Source organism: Scyliorhinus torazame, chromosome 3 (assembly GCF_047496885.1).
Source record: "Scyliorhinus torazame isolate Kashiwa2021f chromosome 3, sScyTor2.1, whole genome shotgun sequence".
Lineage (NCBI taxonomy): Eukaryota > Metazoa > Chordata > Chondrichthyes > Carcharhiniformes > Scyliorhinidae > Scyliorhinus > Scyliorhinus torazame.
In genome coordinates, this window is record NC_092709.1 from 9,916,878 (window position 1) to 9,930,837 (window position 13,960).

A 13,960-nucleotide genomic window follows, 5' to 3' on the forward strand; every position below is an offset into this window, starting at 1 on the left:
TTTGGTGGAAGGGGTAGCAATCAAGTGGGCTGTTTTGTCCTGGATGATGTTGAGCTTCTTGAGTGTTGTTGGAGCTGCACTCATCCAGGCAAGTGAAGAATACTCTATTACACTCCTGACTTGTGCCTTATAGATTGTGGGCAGGCTTTGCGGGGGGGGGGGGGGTTGGGGGGGTGTCTGGAGGTGCGTTACCCGCCATAGTATTCCTAGCTTTTAACCTTCTCTGTTTCTGATCAATGATAAACCCCAGGTGTTGATTATGGGGGATTCAGCATTTGGAATGTCGTTGAATGTCATGGGCCGATTCATATGGTTAGATTGTCTCGTAGGAAATGGTCATTTCTTGACCTTGTGTGTGTAAATGTAACTTGCCACTTGTCAGCTCAAGCCTAGAGATTGTCCAGGTCCTGCTGGATTTGGACATAAACTGCTTCATTATCTGAGGAGTCGAGAGTGATGCTGAACATTGTGCAGTCATAGAATCATAAAATCTACAGTGCTGAAGGAGGCCACCCGCAAACATCCCCACACCAAACCTTATCATAGATCATAGAATTTACAGTGCAGAAAAGGCAAGTCATTGATGAAGCAACTGAAGGTGGTTGGGCCTCGGACACACCCCTGAGAAACAGTGATGTCCTGGAGTTGAGATGATTGACCTCCAACCACCTCAACCATCTTCTTTTGTGCCAGGTATGACTCCAACCAGCAGAGTTTTCCCCTTATTCCCATTGGCTCCAGTTTAGCTAAGGCTCCTTGATGCGATACTCGGTCACATGCTGCCTTGATGTCAAGGACAGTAACTCTCAGCTCACCTCTGGCATTCAGCTCTTTTGTCCATGTTTGAACCAAGGCCATAATGAGGTCAGGAGCTGAGTGACCCTGGCAGAACCCAAACTGAGTGCACGTGAGCAGGTTATTGCTGAGTTTGTGCCATTTGATAGCACCGCTGATGCCTCCTTCCATCACTTTGCTGATGATGGAGAGTAGACTGAAAGGGCGGTAATTGGCTGGGTTCAATTTTTCCAATTTCTTGTGTACAGGACACATCTGGGCAATTTTTCACATTGCTGGGTAGATGCCAGTGTTGTAGCTGTACTGGAACAGCTTGGCTAGGGGTGCGGCAAGTTCTGGAGCACAAGTCGGAGCACAAGTCTTCAGTACTATTGCCAAGATAATGTCCGGGGCCATAGCCTTTGCAGTATCCAGCGCCTTTAGCAGTTTCTTGATAACACGTGGAGTGAATTGTATTGGCTGAAGACTGACATCTGTGATGCTGGGGACCTCTGGAAGAGACCGAGATGATCATGCACTCTGCACTTCTAGCTGAAGATTGTTGTGAATGGGGCAAACATCCTGGCGGATAGTTCCACTAGTGCTGTTGGGGGGATTGGTTTAAACTAATTTGACAGGGGGATGGACTGGAGGTGGAGCAGGGGGTGATGTACAGCCAAATATAAAAGAAAAAACAAGTCAGTCTGGAAGGCAGAGTGATTATAGACAAGTTAAGGCACAAGTTACGGCAAGGCTTGATGGCATTTATTTTAATGCAAGAGTTTAGGGTATTGGGGATAACATGGTGGCACAGTGGTTAGCACTGCTGCATCACAGCACCAGGGACTCAGGGTCAATTCCAGCCTTGAGTGATTATCTGTTTGCACATTCTCCCCGTGTGTGCGTGGGTTTCCTCCCACAGTCCAAAGATGTGCAGGTTAGGTGGGGCTATGGGGATAGGGTGGGGGACTGGGCCTAGGTAGGGTGCTCTTTCAAAGGATTGGTGAAGACCCAATGGGCTGAATGACCTACTTCTGCATTGTAGGGATTCTATGGATTAACACAAGGAATATGATACAGCAGGTTGAGGGAGGGGCAAGACAGGCAGCTCAATATTCTGGGGTATAGAGTCTTCAGGCAAGAGCAGGAGGGGGGGAGGGGGAGGTTGTAAAAGAGGAGGCAAGCTGGTTTTACGGGGTAGAGGACAGGTGTACGAGGTGCGCGGGAAGCCCAGCAAATCATGTCCACATGTTTTGGGCATGCCCGAAGCTTAGAGGGTTTTGCTGAGGCAATGTCCACGGTGCTAAAAACACGGGTGGTGCCGAGTCCGGAGGTAGCGTTCTTTGGAGTGTCGGAAGAGCCGGGAGTCCAGGGGGCAAGAGAGGCCGATGTCTTGGCCTTTGCCTCCCTGGTAGCCCGGAGACGGGTCTTGTTAATGTGGAGGGACTCGAAGCCCCCGAGTGTAGAGACCTGGGTTAGTGACATGGCTGGGTTTCTCAGTCTTGAGAAAATAAAGTTTGCCTTAAGAGGGTCAATGGTCGGGTTCACCCAGAGGTGGCAGCCGTTCGTCGACTTTCTCGGAGAAAACAAAAATGTCAGCAGATGCAGTATTCCAAGGTGGGGGGGGGGGGGGGGGGGGGATTGTTGTTGTATGGATGAGGTGTGTGAAGATTGAGATCGTACAGTGAGTGTACGATAGGCCCCCAACCAGCCAGGGAGAGATAGAAGGGCAGATATGCAAACAAATCTCTGAGAATTGTAAAAATAATAGGGTAATAATAGTAGAGGATTTCCACTTCCCCAATATTAACTGGGATAGTCAAAGTGTAAAAGGCTTATAGAGGGCGGAATTCAAGGGAGGGGGGGGGAACTGGAAGATGTAGGTGAGGTTTTAAATGAGTACTTTGTATCTGTGTTCATGATGGAAAAGGACAATATAGGCATTAAAATCAGGGAAGGAGACTGTGATGTACTTGAACAAATTAACATTGAGTGGGAAGAAGTATTAACAGTTTTAGTGGGATTAAAAGTGGATAAATTCCCAGGCCCAGATTGATGAATCCCAGGCTGCTGTAGGAGGCAAGGAGGGAGATTAGAGAGGCTGTGACAATTTTCAAATTGTCTCAGGCCACAGGAGAGGGGTTAGAGGACCGCTAACATGGGTCCCATTATTCAAGGAGGATCGTAGGGAAATTACAAGCCAGTGAATCTAACTTCAGTGGTAGGGAAACTATTAGAAAAAGTTCCGAGGGACAGAATAAATCTCCACTTGGGGAGGTGAAGATTAATGAAGGATAGTCAGCAGAGCTTTGTCAAAGAGAGGTCATGTCTTACAAATTTCATTGAATTTTTTGAGGATCTGTGCTTGGTCCTTTGCTGTTGACAATAATAATAATCTTTATTGTCACAAGTAGCTTACATTAACACTGCAATTAAGTTACTGTGAAAAGCCCCTAGTTACTACATTCTGGCACCTGTTCGGATACACCGAGGGAGATTTCAGAATGTCCAAATTACCTAACAAGCACGTCTTTTGGGACTTGTGGGAGGAAACCGGAGCACCTGGAGGAAACCCACGCAGACATGGGGAGAACGTGCAGACTCCACACAGACAGTGACCCAAGCCAGGAATCGAACCTGGGACCCTGGCGCTGTGAAACAACAGTGCTAACGGCTGTGTTCTGTAGGAGGTAGAATGTAGGAGGTATGATCAGTAAGTTCACAGATGACACAAAAAATTGGTGCTGTGGTAAATAGTGAAGAGGAAAGCCTTAGATTACAGTATTACGATCCAGGATCAGACGCCAACATTTGCTAGAATACTGGACAGGAACCGCAGTCACTTTTTTAAAATTTGTAAAATTGTGAGGGAGTATACTGCGCTCTAGGAGTGATTCCACACATAAATGGGAATATGGTGTATTAAAACAAACTTTATTATTAACATGGTATCAAACTACCTTGACATCACAGACTTGTAGTTTACATTTACCAGTTAAAAAATGCTTAACATTAAAATGAACCACTTTAACTTCTAACTGATCGCCTTCTTGATCTCCAATCAAGCAAAATCCACCACAGGTCATAAACCACTTTTAAATAGAGTTAGCAAACACAGAATTACTTGCCAATCTTTGGATAGAGAGGTCTTTGGGAAGGCTCCTTGAAGAGAGGGAGAGATACTCAGATTAATGCTGAATCTCTGACCGCTTTCTGCAGAAATTGCTGCTCAAGAGCAGCACGGTGGCGCAGTGGGTTAGCCCCGCTGCCTCATGACGCCAGGGTCCCTGGTTCGATCCCGGCTCTGGGTCACTGTTTGTGTGGAGTTTGCACGTTCTCCCCGTGTTTGCGTGGTTAGGCCAGAACTGGAGTAGTGTGTGCAGTTTTGGTCTCCAGACGATAGGAGGTGCTTGCACCAGAGAGGGTGCAGAGGAGATTCACCAGGATGTTGCCTGGGCTGTAGAGTTTCAGCCATCAAGAGAGACTGGGCAGGCTGAGGTTGTTTTCCTTGGAGCAGAGCAGGCAGATGGACGCTTGATTGAGGAATATACAATTATAAGGGCCATAGATAAGGTGGTTAGGAAGGAATCTTTTCCCCTTAGCGGAGGGGTCACTACCAGGGGGCACAGATTTAAGGTAAGGGGCAGGACATTTAGAAAGGATGTGAGGAAAAACAATTTCACCCAGAGGGTGGTTGTAATCTGGAACTCACTGCCTGAAAGGTTAGGTGGATTGGCCATGATAAATTGCCCTTAGTGACCAAAAAGGTTAGAAGGGGTTGTTGGGTTACAGGGATAGGGTGGAGGTGGGGGCTTAAGTGGGTTGGTACAGACTCAATGGGCTGAATGGACTCCTTCTGCACTGTATGTTCTATGTTCTATGAAAGGGTGGGAGAGGCAAGCCCTGGTCCATTTCCTAGCTTGTTCCAAAATACAATTCAAATTGAATGAAATGAAATGAAATGAAAATTGCTAATTGTCACAAGTCGGCTTCAATGAAGTTACTGTGAAAAGCCCCTAGTCGCCACATTCTGGCGCCTGTTCGGGGAGGCTGGTACGGGAATTGAACCTTGCTGCTGGCCTGCCTTGGTCTGCTTTAAAAGCCAGCGATTTAGCCCAGTGAGCAAACTGAATCCAATTCATGGATTGGATTGGATTGGATTTGTTTATTGTCACGTGTACCGAGGTACAGTGAGTATTTTTCTGCGAGCAGCTCAACAGATCATTTAGTACATGAGAAGAAAAGGGAATAAAAGAAAATACATAATAGGGCAACACAACATATACAATGTAACTACATAAGCACTGGCATCGGATTAAGCATACAGGGTGTAGTGTTAATGAGGTCAGTCCATAAGAGGGTCATTTAGGAGTCTGGTGACAGTGGGGAAGAAGCTGTTTTTGAGTCTGTTCGTGCGTGTTCTCAGACTTCTGTATCTCCTGCCCGATGGAAGAAGTTGGAAGAGTGAGTAAGCCAGGTGGGAGGGATCTTTGATTATGCTGCCTGCTTTCCCCAGGCAGCGGGAGGTGTAGATGGAGTCAATGGATGGGAGGCAGGTTCGTGTGATGGACTGGGCGGTGTTCACGACTCTCTGAAGTTTCTTGCGGTCCTGGGCCGTGCAGTTGCCATACCAGGCTGTGATGCAGCCCGATAGGATGCTTTCTATGGTCTCCACAAAAGAGACACACTGGATCCAAGGTGACAAGAACAGGCATCACACCTGATCTCACCCCTGATCCTCCACTTGATTTCAGAACATAAAACCAATAACCTCTCCATGCAGTGGGAGGAAGTAACAAAAGAGGGAAGACAACAAGAAGGTCATGGTATATAGAATGTGTTATTCTAACCACACTCTGCCCATTTTCTGAGTAACATGTAGTCATTTTGTGGCCCAATTTATGTTCATCATTCTCTGGTTTCAGCTATCTCTATCTACCCTCCACATCAGCCAGTCAACATGTCATTATCTCTCTGAATTGCCAATAATATTTAACACGCCACAGAAGCTAATGTTTTGTTGATGAAAGTGAGGAAACATAGAAAATAGGAGCAGGAGGAGGCCATTCGGCCCTTCGAGCCTGCTCCGCTATTCATCATGACCATGGCTGATCCTCCAACTTAATAGCCTAATCTCGCTTTTCCCTCATATCCTTTGATCCCCTTCGCCCTAAGTGCTATATGCTCCTCAGAGCGAACCCTCCCACCCAACTTGGCATCATCTGCAAATTTGGAGTAAAGAGGCTTTCACTAAAGTTATTGCATTTTTGTCAACTACATTTTTAAAAGATGGAATAAGGCGAAGAGGCAAATGCATAAAGAAAGAAAATTACAAAATCTACAAGAAAAATGACAGGTCAATAAATAGAGATGGGAGGCAGGTTCGCACTCTCCAAGCTGGCCACGCTCCATGCATTCTCTTCACAATTGAGCTCTCCAACACTGCCCACGTCCTAACTTGCTTCAAGTGCCATTCACTGTCAGTCCTTGAGCTATCTGATCCGGCAGCACTTCGATTTTAAAATTCTCAGTCACGTGTTCAAATCTCTCCATAGAATTGCTCCTCTCCATCTTTGGAACCTCCTCCAGCACTAGCCTCTGAGCTCCTGGCCTCGCACATTTCTGATTCCCTTTGCCCCACCATTGGTGGCCGTACCTTTAGCCGCTGGACCCTGAGCTCTGAAATTCCCTCTCTGTACCGCAACAACTCTTTACCTCTCTCTCCTTTTGAGTCGCTCATGTAAACATATCTTTTTGAATAAACATTTCGCCACCCGTCCTAACACCAGCGTATGTAGTTCAGGATCCAATTTTGTTTGATAACACTCCTGTGAAGCACCTTAGGACATTTTGCTCCATCAAAAGTACTGAATAAATATGCGTTCATGATTTGGACAAAGGAATTGCATGCAATATCTTCAAATTTGCACTAAGCTGGGTGGCAGTGTGTGCTGTGAGGAGGATGTAAAGAGGGTGGCTTGGGCAGGCTGGCTGAGTGGGCAAACACTTGGCAAATGCAATATGATGTGGGTAAATGTGAGGTTATCCACTTTGGTGGCAAAAACAGGAAGGCAGATTATTATCCGAATGGGGGCAGTTTAGGAAACCGGAAAGTGCAATGAGTCCTGGGTGTGATGGTGGAACAGTCGCTGAAGGTTGGGATGCAGGTACAGCAGGCGGTGAGGAAAGCTAATGGAATGCTGGCCTTTGGAGAGAGAGGATTGGAGTATAGGAGTAGGGATGTCTTGCTGCAGTTATACAGGGCCTTGGCGAGGCCACACCTTGAGTATTGTGGCAGTTCTGGTCTCCTAGTTTGAGGAAGGACATTCTTGCTATTGAGGGTGTCCAGCGAAGGTTCACCAGACTAATTCCCGGGATGGCAGGACTGACATATGAAGAAAGACTGGGTCGACTGGGCTTGTACTCACTGGAGTTTAGAAGAATGAGAGGGGATCTCATAGAAACATATAAAACCCTGATGGGACTGGACAGGCTGGATGCGGGAAGAATGTTCCGGATGTTGGGGACGTCCAGAACTAGGGGTCACAGCCTAAGAATAAGGGGTCAGCCATTCAGGACTGAGATGAGGAAGAACATCTTCTCTCAGAGAGGTGTGACCTTGTGGAATTCTCGGCCACAGAAAGCTGCTGGGGCCGGTTTGTCGGATATATTCAAGAGGGAGCTGGACGTGGCCCTTGTGGCTGAAGGGATCAAGGGGTATGGAGAGAAAGCGGGAGTGGGATACTGAATTTGTATGATCAGCCATGATCCTATTGGATGGTGGTGCAAGCTCGAAGGGCCGAATGGCCTACTCCTGCTCCTATTTTCCATGTTTCTATAAGTTAGTATTCTAAATTGATATTCACTTCAGTCTCTGAATACATTTTTGAAAATCAAACCATTTATTTCATTAACAGATCTAGTTCTTTAATGAATGCATTTCAAAAGTAGTTTATTTTCAAGTAAGAATGCAGATTCCTCTGTCCTGTACGCTGTGCTGTTTTTTATTTGAAAGTTTTTTTATTTAAGGTTTTCATAAAACATTAATAACAAAATGAGAAAGAAAAAAGAACCCAATAGGGTTAAGTACAAAACACAGTCTAAAAAAGCAACCCCCCAAACCCCTCCCCCCCGGACATAAATAATAAATTAACATTAACACCCTGACTTAACACAACAGGTGTATACACCCCCTCAGACCCTCCTGTGTAAATAACATAAACAAAAATAAAGTAAACCCCCCCCGCCCCCACCCCCCCCCCCCCCACCCCCGCCCCCCCGAGCTGCTGCTGCCATTGACCAATGTTTATCGTTCTGCCAGAAAGTCTAAGAACGGTTGCCACCGCCTAAAGAACCCTTGTACCGACCCTCTCAAGGCCAATTTCACCCTCTCCAATTTAATGAACCCTGCCATATCGCTGATCCAGGATTCCGCGCTTGGGGGCCTCGCATCTTTCCACTGAAGGAGAATCCTTTGCCGGGCTACCAGGGTCGCAAAGGTCAGAATTCCGGCCTCTTTCGCCTCCTGCACTCCCGGTTCCTCTGCCACCCCAAATATTGCGAGCCCCCAGCCCGGTCTGACCCTGGATCCTACCACCCTCGACACCGTCCTCGCTACACCCTTCCAAAATTCCTCCAGCGCTGGGCATGCCCAGAACATATGGGTGTGATTTGCTGGGCTCCCTGAGCACCCAACACACCTGTCCTCACCCCCAAAGAACCGGCTCATCCTTGTCCCGGTCATGTGTGCCCTGTGCAGCACCTTAAACTGTATGAGGCTGAGCCTCGCTCACGAAGAGGAAGAATTCACCCTCCCTAGGGCATCTGCCCACGTCCCCTCTTCGATCTCCTCTCAGAACTCCTCCTCCCACTTACCTTTCAACTCCACCACCGAGGCCTCCTCCTCCTCCTCCTGCATCACCTGGTAAGTTTCCGAGATCTTCCCCACTCCCACCCACCCCCCGAGAGCACCCTGTCCTGTACTGTGTGTGGCAGTAGCCGCAGGAATTCCACCACCTGCCGTCTGGCAAACGCCCTTACCTGTAAGTACCTGAAGGTGTTCCCCGGGGGGAGCCCGTACTTCTCCTCCAGCTCACCCAAGCTCGCGAACTTCCCGTCCACAAACAGGTCCCCCAACTTTCGTATCCCTGCCCTGTGCCACCCCGAAAACCTTCCACCTGTTCTTCATGGGGCAAACCGGTGGTTCCCCCGTAATGGGGTCCACGCCGAGGCCCCAACTTCCCCCCTATGCCGCCTCCACTGCCCCCAAATTTCCCACCGGGGGGAGCAGCAGCGGCGCCGTTGCCAGCGCCCCCAGATTCGTACCCACACAGGACGCCGTCTCCAGCCTCTTCCATGCAGCCCCCTCCCCCTCCATCACCCACTTGCGCACCATCGTCGCATTGGCGGCCCAGTAGCACCCACAGAGGTTGGGCAGCGCCAGCCCCCCCCCTATCTCTACTCCGCTCCAGGAACACCCTTCTCACCCTCGGAGTCCCTCACGCCCACACAAACCCCATTATACTCCTGTTAACCCGCCTGAAAAAAGTCTTCGGGATAAACACGAGGACGCACTGGAACAGGAACAAAAACCTTGGGAGCACCGTCATTTTGATTGACTGCACCCTACCCGCCAAGGACAGCGGCAAGGCGTCCCACCTCTTGAACTCCTCCTCCATTTGCTCCACCAGCCTTGTAAAGTTAAGCCTATGCAGAGCCCCCCAGCTCCTGGCCACCTGGACCCCCAAATATCTGAAGCTCCTCTCCGCCCTTTTTAGTGGGAGCTCATCAATCCCCCTCTCCTAGTCCCCTAGCTGAACTACGAACAGCTCGCTCTTCCCTATATTGAGCTTGTACCCCAAAAAGTCCCCGAATTCCCTAAGGATCCTCATTATCTCTGGCATTCCTCCCACCGGGTCCACCACATACAGCAGCAGGTCGTCCGCATAAAGTGACACCCTATGCTCCTCCCCACCCCGCACCAACCCCCTCCAGTTCCTCGACTCTCTCAGTGCCATAGTCAGGGGTTCAATCGCCAGTGCGAAGAATAGGGGGGACAGGGGACACCCCTGTCTCGTCCCTCGGTGCAACCGAAAGTACTCGGACCTCCTCCTATTTGTGGCCACACTCGCCATCGGGACCTCATACAACAGCCTAACCCACCTGACAAACCCCTCCCCAAACCCAAACCTCTTCAGCACCTCCCACAGGTACCCCCACTCTACCCTATCGAAGGCTTTCTCAGCGTCCATTGCCACCACTATCTCCGCCTCCCCGTCCCTCTGTACGCTGTGTTGTTGACAGACCGCTTTCACAAAGATATTGGCCATCTATGAAATGGGCATAATAGGACATTCTCTGTTCAAAATAATTGCAGCTTTGTCCCCTTCAACCATCCAGAACCCAACAAATGCTGCATTAGCACCACCGCTCTGTCATGAATGCCTTCTGCACCAGATTAACACTGGCACAAAGGCAAAATACTGCAGATGTTGACAATCTGAAATAAAAGCAGCTTTCAGCAGGACCGGAATCATCTGAGATTTAATGTTTCTTCAGTGAGGAAAAGCAAAGTGAACGGGACAAACTTTATGAGAGAGAAGAGCAGAACTTGGTCAGAGTGAGGCAGGGCTGAAAAAAGAAGCAGCACTGGAGAGTGCAGAAGGAAAGCCAATGGCCCATCATGTCTGCGCTAGCTCTCCGAATGAGCATTCTTCCACTTTCTCCCCATAACCCTCAACATTCCTCCTTTTCAAACATCTGTCTAATTCCCTTTTGAATGCATCCGTTGAAACCGGTTCCACCACTCTCTCGGGCGACGCATTCCAGATCCTAACCACCCGCTGCGAAAAAACTTACCACCCTTGTTGCTTTTGCTTCTTTAAATCATTGCCCTGTAGTTCTCTCTCCTTTTATGAGTGGACACAGTTGCTCCCTGTCTACTCTGTCCAAACCCCTCATGATTTTGAATACCTCGATCAAATATCCCCCCTGCCTTCTCCCAAGGAAATAGATCCTAACCGGGGCTGTTTAGCACAGGGCTAAATCGCTGGCTTTGAAAGCAGACCAAGGCAGGCCAGCAGCACAGTTCAATTCCCGTAACAGCCTCCCCGAACAGGCACCGGAATGTGGCGACTAGGGGCTTTTCACAGTAACTTCATTTGAAGCCTACTTGTGACAATAAGCGATTTTCATTTCATTTCATTTTCATTTCCTAACCTCTCCAATCTATCTTCATAACTGAAGTTAGATAGATTTTTTAAAATATAAATTTAGAGTACCCAATTCATTTTTTCCAATTAAGGGGCAATTTAGCGTGGCCAATCCACCTACCCTGCACATCTTTGGGTTGTGGGGACGAAACCCACACAAACACGGGGAAAATGTGCAAACTCCACACGGACAGTGACCCAGAGCCGGGATCGAACCTGGGATCTCGGCGCCGTGAGGCAGCTGTGCTAACCACTGCACCGCCGTGCTGCCCTGAAGTTAGGTAGTTTTTTGATAGACAGGGGTGTCGACGTTTATGGGCACAGACGGGAAAGTGGAGTTGAGACCACAAAAGATTAGCCATGTCCTTATCGCGTAAGTAAAACTGGTGGTAAACTGGTGATGTCACTGGACTAGTAATCTAGAGGCCTATGTTAATGTCCTGGGACAGGGGTTCAAACCCCACCACGACACTTCACTTTAATTAATAAAATCTGGAATCTGTCATGATATGCAAATATGCAACTAATGAACACATAGGACACGACCAATGAGCAGGCAGGGATGGTATCTCACTATAAAAGGGATGAGGCACTCACACCCCACCTCTTTCCACAGACCAACATCTACAGAGTGAGACAGGGTGTATCCTCAGCATCACACCCCAGCACATGGCTTAGAGCAAGGCTGGTTCAGTTAGACTGAGTTACTACATTTAGATTAGCAGAGAGTCGAACTCATTGAGAACTGTGCTAATAGTTCAATAAAACACATGGAACTCACTTCAAAGTCTGGAGCATCTTTTACTCAAAACTGCATCAAGTGGCAGCTTGTGTTATTCCAAATTACATAACACAACATGATACCAGGAGTCTGTTCAATCTAGTTAGTTCAACTCAGCAAGATCCGTGACGACCAGCGAATGTATACCGGCACAATGGAAAAGATTCAGGCTCCTCACCAGCTCAGGACCTCCGGCAATCTCAGTGCCAACTGGCGGACATTCAAGCAGAAATTTCAGCTTTACGTCGAAGCATCAGACCTCAATGGTCCGTCTGATGCACGGAAGATAGCTCTTTTCCTCACCCCAGTGGGTGATCACGCCTTGGAAATATTCAACTCCTTTCACTCCGCCGAAGACCAGGACAAGACAAAGTTTCAGAGCATCCTGGATAAATTTGACAGCCACTGTGAGGTGGACACCAACAAAATCTTTGAGCGCGACATATTCAAGCAGCGATTGCAAGGTAAAGATGAATCCTTCACCTCATATTTAACTAACCTTAGACTGCTAGTGCAATCCTGCAACTTTGGTGATATCACTGACTGCATGATCAGATAACAAATCGTTTTTGGAGTTGACTCTGATCATCTGAGAGAGCAGTTACTGAAGATCAAGCATATGACCCTGCCGGTCGCGATTGAAACATGCACAGTGCATGAGCATGCTAAAAATCACTATTCCCAGTACAAAACGGAAGAAAATGATAGACTAGCCTCCCACGAGGCGGAGAGTGTGCAGGCCATCTCCTGGATGCAGCGCCTCAACATTGACGAAAGCGGCCATTTTGCGCGCTCTTCCCGGGGACTGACGCATGAGCGATGCGAACAGGATAAAGAAGCGGCCGAAACCCGCACTGCGCAAATGCAAACGTCTGAGAACCGCACTGCGCATGTACAACGACGCACGGAGCGTCAGGACACCGACGTCATGACGTGTTCGAACTGTGGCACCGCCCATTTAAAGAAACACTGCCCTGCAAGAGGCAGACACTGTTTAAACTGCGGGAAGCCAGGCCACTATGCAGCCCTGTGCAGATCGGCACCGCCGGTCAGGAGCCAGCGCTCCCAATTCCGACGACGGCGCATCCGGAGTGTGCAACAACGCCTACAGGGTTCTGATCCCGTCAGTGCAAGGGATCCAGATGATGAATGCCTGGACAACGCCTCCCGTGTGGGCATTTTTACAACGTGTGAATATGCCAAACCAGACACATCGCAAGTCCAGTCAATCCTAGCTGTGGATTCCGAGGACGAATGGCGAGCAGTGATGAGGGTCAACCACTGCCCCATCCAGTTCAACACATTCCAACACATGTTGGACTGTGCATTGGACACAGGTGCCTCTGCCAACCTCCTCTCACAGGCAGACTTCAGGTGCATGAAGAAGCCCCCATGGTCCCTCCAGCTGCCCGCAAGCTCCTGGATTACAACGGGAATGCCATCACGGCACTGGGATCCTGCCATCTGCACGTATCCAACCGACACACACAAGCACGGTTACGCTTTGAAATTGTTCAGCCGGATAGGGCATCCCTACTAGGTGCGCACGCCTGCACGCAGCTGAACCTCATTCAAAGTGTTTACACCACAACATCCTCCCATGTGGATCTTCAGGCCGGGATCGACGACATCCTCGTCCAGTATCCAGGCGTGTTCAACGGGATGGGCACACTGCCGTATCGATACAAGATTCTGCTATGACCTGATGCCAAGCCAGTGGCCCATGCACCACCACGAGTCCCTGCTCCACTGAGAGAGCGCCTGAAGGCACTGCTCAAGGATCTTCAGCAAAAAGACATCATATCCAAGGTAACCGAACCGACTGACTGGGTCAGCTCGATGGTGTGCGTAAAGAAGCCTTCGGGGGACCTGCACATCTGCATTGATCCCAAGGATCTCAATAAGAATATAATGCGGGAACACTACCCCATCCCGAAGCGGGAGGAACTCACGAGTGAGATGGCATTCGTGCGCTTCTTCACAAAATTGGATGCATCAAAGGGATTTTGGCAAATCCAGTGGAAGAGTCCAGCAGAAGGCTCTGCACCTTCAAACACGCCTTTTGGCAGATCCTGCAGCAATCGCATGCCATTTGGCATCATCACTGCATCGGAGATATTCCATCGCATCATGGAGCAGATGATGGAAGGCATTGAAGGGGTTTGTGTGTACGTGAACGACATCATCATATGGT